Below are 8,522 nucleotides of genomic sequence, written 5' to 3' on the forward strand. Positions count from 1 at the left end.
ACAGATGTGCAAGAAAAGACATTCCAGCTCAGTAGGTAGCGACACAAACAAATATGCAACAAACAAAAAATAAACATTACAAATGAAAAGAAGGAGCATAGGCAAGGAATTTTCATAACTTTTTTTTTTCTTTTTTGCTGTGTATATTGACAAGTTGCTTTCGACATTATAGTAAGGCCTGAAACTTTCACAATTCGATGACAAGGATTAAATTGTAGAACACTTGCAGTGTGGCGTCGTGCTTAAATTGACATGACAATAACTAGGCACCTCAAAATTGCAGTGCCACAGTCGGAATGCCCGCACACACCAGGCCTACAGGCACTTTTGCAGGTGAGCCTGATGGTGTGCACGCTCTTATGGCTGAAGTAAACCTTGAAGAAAAAATTCATGCTGCAATGGCTATGCTACTTATGGTTGCATTAAAGGGTGACTTCAGCAATTATTTATTTGCAAACTAGCAATATTTGCCCTTCATATCATTAATACATCAGCAAATTTTAAGATAAGTTACAAATTCCTTGCCTATGCTACCTTTGCGTCCTTTAATTATGTGGGGCCTGAGAGGGGGGAGGGGCTTGGCTGCCACCATGCCCCAGTGCAGCCAGCAACAGCTGAAGCAGGCGCTCGTTGGTCTCGTGCGACCGACGCGCCGCTTCGAGGCGCTGCGACTGCACTTCCCGCATTCCCGCCACCTCCTCCCCGAGGTGCCGCAGGCTCTCCATGTGGGCCTCGTGGTGCTGCCGCAGGCTCTGCATGTGGGCCTCGTGGTGCTGTTAGCAAATATGTGTAATTAGTTTAATTACAGAAGCTCAGTAACAAGGCCTTCGTGTGTTGCATTCATCCGCATTTGCAGGCTATTGTCTTGTCATTGTAAATTCAAACGCTTGAAATATCTTTCTGGCCCATCAAACTTGTACCGTCGCATTCCATTAAGATGTGTTACATTGCTATACCTGCTTCCTTGAACTCAACGCCACTTTTTTCTTTTTGCCACATAATTGCGTAGATATTTACACATGTTATATCACGTGAATGTGTACAAGATATCACCACAGGACTACACGTATACGTTATGCTTGTTCACTGATTAATATAATATTTAGAGAGGTCATATGCTCATCAATTTCATACGCAGAAAAACATACATCTGTGGCCTTACACATACCTGCCGGTTTTGCTCCAGCAGTTGTTGGCGGAAGCGGGTGTCCTCTTGAACTCTGGCTTCCTCCAACTGGCTCTGGCGAGCGTATGCGGCAGTAGCCGTCACCACAGCACCATCGAGTTCCTGCTGCCTGGGCTGTCTACGGGGTGCCCGTGGCTCTCGAGGGGTAGGCTGCGGCACCTGTGTGGTAGGCCGAGGCACCTGGGGGGTAGGCTGCGGCACTTGCGGGGTTGGCTGAGGCACCTGGGTGGTAGGCCGCGGCACCTGGGTGGTAGGCCGAGGCACCTGGGGGGTAGGCCGCAGCACCTGGGGGGTAGCCAGTGGCTCTTCATGCAAGGCAAAAGCAAAGACTGCTCATTCCCTGTTATCCGACCTACACAGATTGATTGTCCTAACCAGTCACTTTGAAATGTCATTATAGCTGCATAGCTACAATAATGATACACAAAACAGGTAGTTAGAGCAAAAGATGCCACAGAAAGTTGCTGGTAGCAGTAACCCATAAGAAGCACAAGGAATCTCTATTACAACATCATGTCATCTGTAGTCTTGCATTTCTCCTCCATGAATAAGAGCTGGATGTTGGACACAAAGGTAATAACAGCACAGTGACGTACTTTACTTCATAGCAAGATCATACAGCAACTGCAAACAACAATGCTACTACAAAAGCTAGGTCACTGCCTTACGTGTAAGGCCACTTGGCCCAGCAACAGCTGCAGGGCCCGACACCACGAAAGCAGTTGTTGCTGGTGGATGTCTGCGGGAACCGCTGGGCCCTGCAGCTTCCTCTGAACTTGCTTCGTCCTGCAATCAGAGTAGTGTTCAGACATTGCGAGCAGTGTGTGCAATGCGCATCATGTACACAAGTTGCTGCTCAGAGTACATAACCTATATTGTCACTTGCACAAAAAAGGGCTTAAAAATTTTGCAATATTGTGTTACAATGTAATGCTGAAAATTTGTGAGGTCACAGCAGGTCACACAAACAACACTTTTTTAAATCCAATGTACGCACCTCGCTATCGGCGAAGTACTCAGGGGGGGGAAACAAGGACCCCTCCTGTCCTCATAAGGACGTCGAGGACACGGCCGTCGACGCCACCCACTTTGCCACCTACAGTAGCCCTGCAAACACGGCAACAACGACAACGTGAAACGGCGTTACTGTCAGCATCATTAGAAGCTCACCTCTTCTCGCTCGCTGCCCTGGCCGCTTCTTTTTTCGCTTTATGGGCCATCTTGGCCCAATGGTTGCGCCAACGGCTGGTGGTCTTTACTGCTGGCCCCTGCGCGTTAAGGACCGCCGCCACCTCCTCCCACAGTTCGTTTTTTCGAGCAGCAGTCATACGTGGCGAGAACTCTGTAGAAGCTCTCGCCAGGTATGGGTGCTGCTCGATGAACTGCACGAGAATAGCCGCCTGCTCTTTCGACACCCGCGGCCCTTTTGCTGCCATTTTCTCTTTGTCAACTTGGGAATTTCAGCCAGCCCGCAACACAGTAAGAAATTTAGAGGCAAACATTCTGTCTAAGCTAAGCGCCTGCATAAAGTGCTCACTACGACTTATTTCTGCCTTTTTATACCACTAATGTAAAAAAAGGTGAAGTCACTACTCACATTTAATGTTGTAGCAGCTTTTTTCTCGGAGCGTATCAGTGCAGGAAGTATTACCGATGCAGCGATAACTTTGACGAAGCTATCGTTATGTCATGGCGGTGCCCTATGGAAAATGCCTTGACAGTTCTCGATCCACTATGTTGGAAAGGTTCACCTCGGGGGCTACGGATAATTCTTCTTGGCCCTTCCTAAAGAAGAAATTATCATACGTCAGACATGCAGCGAAAACAACACGACAATGCAAGCACTACACGAGCAATAGTTACTCACCTCAATCAGTATCTGACGGGGGCGGGGCCGCAATTACGGGCACGCAAGGGGCTGTCAGCTGTTCAGACAGACACGCTAGGGGCTGTCAGCTGTTCACAGGTAAACAAAGGCTGCCATTTTGCGTGCGCTCAACGGCATGGATTGGATGCACATCCGACTACTATGTGGCTACGACTTCAAAAATAGAGCACTTGCGTTTGCATTTCCTTGGACTGCGGCAGCTTTTGCGTTGTAATGTAACAAAATGAATTTGCTTTACGCAGCATGGAAGTCCGCTTTTATTAAGTGCCATTTTACAAAACAAATTTGCTATACAGTCCCGGAAAAAGAGAAGAGAATACGAAAGAAACATCCGGCCAATGAAGGGAGCTTCTGATTGGACGATCCAAGAAAACGTCGTGCCTACGTATACACAATTTCCAAAATCGGTGACGTCACGCGACAAGGCATTGGCATTAAAAAAGTCATTTCTACAAAATCGCACCCCAGGCAGGCAAAGAAGGCGCAGTTGCCGCATGATGAAGTAACCACTAAATGGGAAATATACCGGGAGAAAAAGTCTATGGTTCAAATACTGGTGCAAGCAAAATTAAAAGGTGAAAGTGAACGTTGGTTGTCAGAAATACGTGAGAAAAAGAAGGCCGAACCTAGAATATTTTGGAACCACATAAAATTATTAGGCAGGAAGTCAACAACAATACAACATATCCTAGATGAAGATGAAAAAAGACGAAGGAGAAGCGGCAGTAAATTACATCCGGAAAATAACAGCCGAATCTTTCCAAGACAATGACGAGGTTGTATTTGAAGAAAAAAAGAGCATGAAAGAGACCCAAGTGGAAAAGGAGCTCGTGCTGACAAATTTCAACTGAAAGAAAGCGGGAGAGAAAATTCCGAAGCGCACAGCCACAGGGCTAGATAAGGTTCCTGTTAGGCTGATTAATGAACTAGGACCAAAAAAGTAAGGAAGCTCTGGTGAAAGCAGTGGAACAAACTTTAAAAGATAGACGAATACCAGACAGTTGCCAACAAAGTAGAATGAATTTAATTCATAAAGGCAAGGAGGAGAAAGATAGAATTCACTCGTCTAGACCGTTGACCATTACATCGGTAATATACAGGCTAGCAATGCAGGCAATCAAATTAAAGCTTCAAACTTGGGCAGAGAATAATGGCATTTTGGGAGAACTTCAGAATGGCTTCAGAATAGGTAGGCGTTTAGATGATAACTTAGTTGTTCTTACTCAGGGTATTGAAATATGAAAAGTAGAAAGCAGACCGTTATATGCGGCCTTTTTAGACATTACAGGAGCCTATGACAACGTAGACCGCAACGTTTTGTGTAATATCCTGAAAGGGGAAGGCTTAGGTGACGATTGTCTACAGCTTTTGAGAGAGATTTAACTAGAAAATACCGTTTGCGTTGAATGGGAAGGGATGAGGAGCGAGGAGAAAGTTCATGTAAACAAGGGACTGAGACAGGGGTGCCCTTTATCCCCGCTGCTGTTTATGATGTACATGGTGAGGATGGAGAGGGCGCTAGAAGGAAGTAATATCGGATTTAATCTCTCATAGAAAGAGGAGGGTACAGTTGTAGAGCAGCACCTTCCTGGTTTATTTCATGCGGACGACATTGTGTTGCTAGCTAACAAGCAAAGTGATTTGCAACGTCTGGCTATTATCTGTGGACAGGAACGCAACAATTTAGGTTTGAAATTTAGTGTTAGAAAATCAGGTGTTATGGTATTTAATGAAAACAGTGAACAGGCAGTGGAGACACGGGGCCAGGAAGTACCTCGGGTAACAGAATATAAATACCTTGGTATATGGATAAACGAGGGCAATAGATATATGGAAACACAGGAAAAAACAATAACAGTGGAGGGGAAGAGAAATGCAGCCTTAATGAAGCACAGAGCGCTATGGGGATACAATAGGTACGGGGTACTCCGAGTTATGCGGAAAGGTGTAATGTTTCCAGGACTTTTGGAAATGCCGTTGTTTGCTTTAAATCAGGGGTACAATCAGGACTCGATGGGAACCAAAGGTCAATGGGTCGCCTCGCATTGGGCGCTCACGGGAAGACTACAAATGAAGCTGTGCAGGGTGAGATGGGCTGGACTAGTTTTGAACTGAGGGAAGCTCGCAGTAAAATTGAGTATGAAGAACGCCTGAGGAATATGGAAGAAAGTTAATGGGCTGGGAGAGTGTTCAGGTACATGTACAGGAAAAACATTGATTCACAGTGGAAGAAAAAAACTAGGAAGCTTATCAGCAAGTATGTGGCCTGTAGGGTAGGCAACACAGCAACAAAGACGGTCAAGCAGAAAGCCAGAGAGGCTGAAATAATCTCATGGGTGGCGGCAATGGAAAGGAAACCTTCCATGAGTACCTACTTAAGAGGAAACAACGAAATCAGGAAAGAAACAATTTACGGTAATTCAAAGGGGAGCTTATTACTTTTCGAAGCGAGTTCGGGATGCCTTAGAACACGCACCTATAAAGCGAGATATAAGAAGGAACAAGAAACATGTGCTTGCTGCGGTAAAGCTAGGGAAACTATGGAGCATGTTTTATTAGAATGTGAAGACGTCTACCCAGCGGGTGATTTAGGCACCACTGGCCGCCTAGAAGCGCTTGGGTTCAGCGGGAGCAGTGGAAAAGCAAACAGGTCCGCAATAGGCATTAGTAAGAGGCGATTGGAGGATTGGCGGACGAAAAGTGGGGAAACGAGAAAAAACGGAGACGTACAAAAGCACAATTCACAATAGGGGATCAGAAAATTTGGGTGTGGGAGTTTATAGTGTTTATTCTTTTTATTGTGCAACTTAGGAAGGACATTAGGCAGTATAATAGCAAGAACTTGGTGGCGCAACCATCCATCCATCCATCCATCCATCCATCCATCCATCCATCCATCCATCCATCCATCCATCCATCCATCCATCCATCCATCCATCCATCCATCCATCCATCCATCTATCCATCCATCCAGCTGCGTTTTGACACCGGCGGCGCGCCGCGCGCGTTTCTCCTTTAGAGGACCCTGTTCCTGCGGCGAGCGTCGGCGTCCTCAGCGCGACCTAGCGAACGAGCACAGCGAAGGATGAAATAACGAAGGCGCAGTGCAGCGAGGGATGAACTACGGTGATATTGAAGAGAGTGCGAGGAGGAAAGCGGGAGAAGGTATGGCGAAAGCGTGAGAAGAAATGTGTAGTGCCGTGCAAGACGGGCTCCGCGGCGAAGATGGTTACGAGATGGCGCCAGAGTAGCCTGCGTCGTCTGTTAACCGATGACGCCGCTGATACCCCATATGGGAACAAAGCGCTGCATGAGCGAAGGACTGTCTGCGGCGGCTGCTTAGAATTGCGCCCGCGCGTATCACCTACGCGCTGCCTCTCGCATTCTCCCGATTAGCGAGGCAGACCAGTCACACTTCGCTCCCTTTGCAACGTGCCGCACGAGATAGATTGTCCGCGCCAGCCAATATATCACGAAATTAAAACATCTACAGTGCTGCGTTCAAATTACGAATTATGGAGTATCGCAATCGTCGGTAAAATTTTGTGTTTCCAGTTTCCAACCCTACTCATCTTGACTTTCGATTACTGTACATAACGGGAAAGCTACACTGTGCGAACGTACGTGCAGGGAATGCTCACCATTGAAGTCCTTACATAAACGGTACATTGGCTGTAGCTTCCATCGGCCTCGACAGGGACCGACAGGTTCTTCCAGGCGTCAGCAGTGAGGTGAGCCAGATCATCGGGAGGGCGGCACCAGTGGTTCACGGGCCGGGCGATGATTCGGTACGCCATCATCTCCATAAACACCGCGCTAATGCCTAGCACGGCACACCATAAGACACGATGTTGGTATGGCCCGTGCTTGATGAGTGCGTAGAGCTGCTCTTCGAGAGCGGTCATCGTTACCGGAGCGGCGCATGCACCGTCCACGGGGCTGATTACCTCAGTGGCGACGTAGGTAGCCTCTGAGGTGCAGTGCGGGCTTCGCCGCCTAGATGGAGGCCCTTGTTTTCCTGTGCTGCATTGTGTGTTGGTCACCTTGGTGATTTCCTTTCTAGACATGTTGCTGACTGGTCTGTGAGACTTCTACAAGAACTTCAGGCACTTCACTGATGTTTTCAATGTCGTTGGTAGTCGCGTTACGCAAGGGTGGTACTTCTTCTCCCACAGCGACATGCGCTCGTGTGGTTGCACGAGACAGTTGTCGTTTTCATCTGTCCTTTAAAGACGCGCGATATTATTATACGCATGCTCTGCCGAAAAGAAATCTTGGCTCGTATTCGCGAAGCTTTTCGTTCGTAAGGGCTCTTTGCTATTCTCTCGCCACATTCGCTAATAATATGTCCAGCATTGGGATTGGCTGGCATTTACTCTTGCGAATAATTCTAGCGTAAGAGCTATTCATGAATACGGGCTCTGGGCCATGTACGTACGCCATGTACACTGTATTGAGATTATTTATGAGACGTACTTTCAGATTTAATGCTCGGTATTCCTTGGTTGCACCAAGCACTTTGCAGTAGATTGATCGGTCGTTTGGCTCCCGTCTCGCCTCGTTTCGGGCTTCTTGTAAATTCCGCGCAACGCTTATCACGATGACCGTCAACGGTAATGCGTTTAGCATTGAATCAATATAGCGAAACGAGGTATTGCCACCGTCGAAACGAGTTATATACGAGGCCTGTACAGCAGCAGGACTCCTTTCGCATTTTCCTGCGAACACCCGGCGCCATCTAGCACCGCTAAACGCGAAGCCTGCGCGCGGCGTTGCATACTTGATTTGTCAAATCACGTATGCACCAACTCTCCCAGAAAGAAGTTTTAATGAAGGCCTCAGAAATGAGCGGCGAGCGCGTGGCGAACGCTAACATACGCGTCATGCGGCAACCGAGCTCCTCTCTCGCACTTCTTTCTGGACACTGCACCATCTAGCGGCGCTACCGAGAAGTCCGCGCGTGGGCTTCGAGAGGAGAAGCGTGGTGCGCCGATGCTTGCGAACGCTGGGAACCATTCCCTCGCTTGCCGCACACCCATGCAGTGCCAAATACTCGTGTGGCGAAGTTGGCGAGTGGTTCACTGAAATGCGGCGCATACCCATTGCATGCATGGCGTTCGCAGCTCGGTAAATCGTTGGCGGCAAAGACGTTGACTGAAAAACGACACATACCCAGTGCATTTATGGCGCAGCCTGCAAAAGCGTCGGATTGCTGTCCTTGAGGAATCCTTATGACGCGAGCTCGATTCCCCTCAGCATGGGGGAAATTTGAGGGATCTTTTTTATCATTGTAGAGCGGCGCGTTCCCCTGTGGCACATACGTAGTTACCCAAGTCGACGTCAAAGACGCTCATTGAAGAGCGGCACGCACGTACTGGCACATACTCAGCAACCTAAGTTGGCATCAAAGGAGTTCGTGGAAGGCTGTCAAAGACATGCACTGTGGCG

This window comes from Dermacentor andersoni, chromosome 3, assembly GCF_023375885.2.
Source record: "Dermacentor andersoni chromosome 3, qqDerAnde1_hic_scaffold, whole genome shotgun sequence".
Lineage (NCBI taxonomy): Eukaryota > Metazoa > Arthropoda > Arachnida > Ixodida > Ixodidae > Dermacentor > Dermacentor andersoni.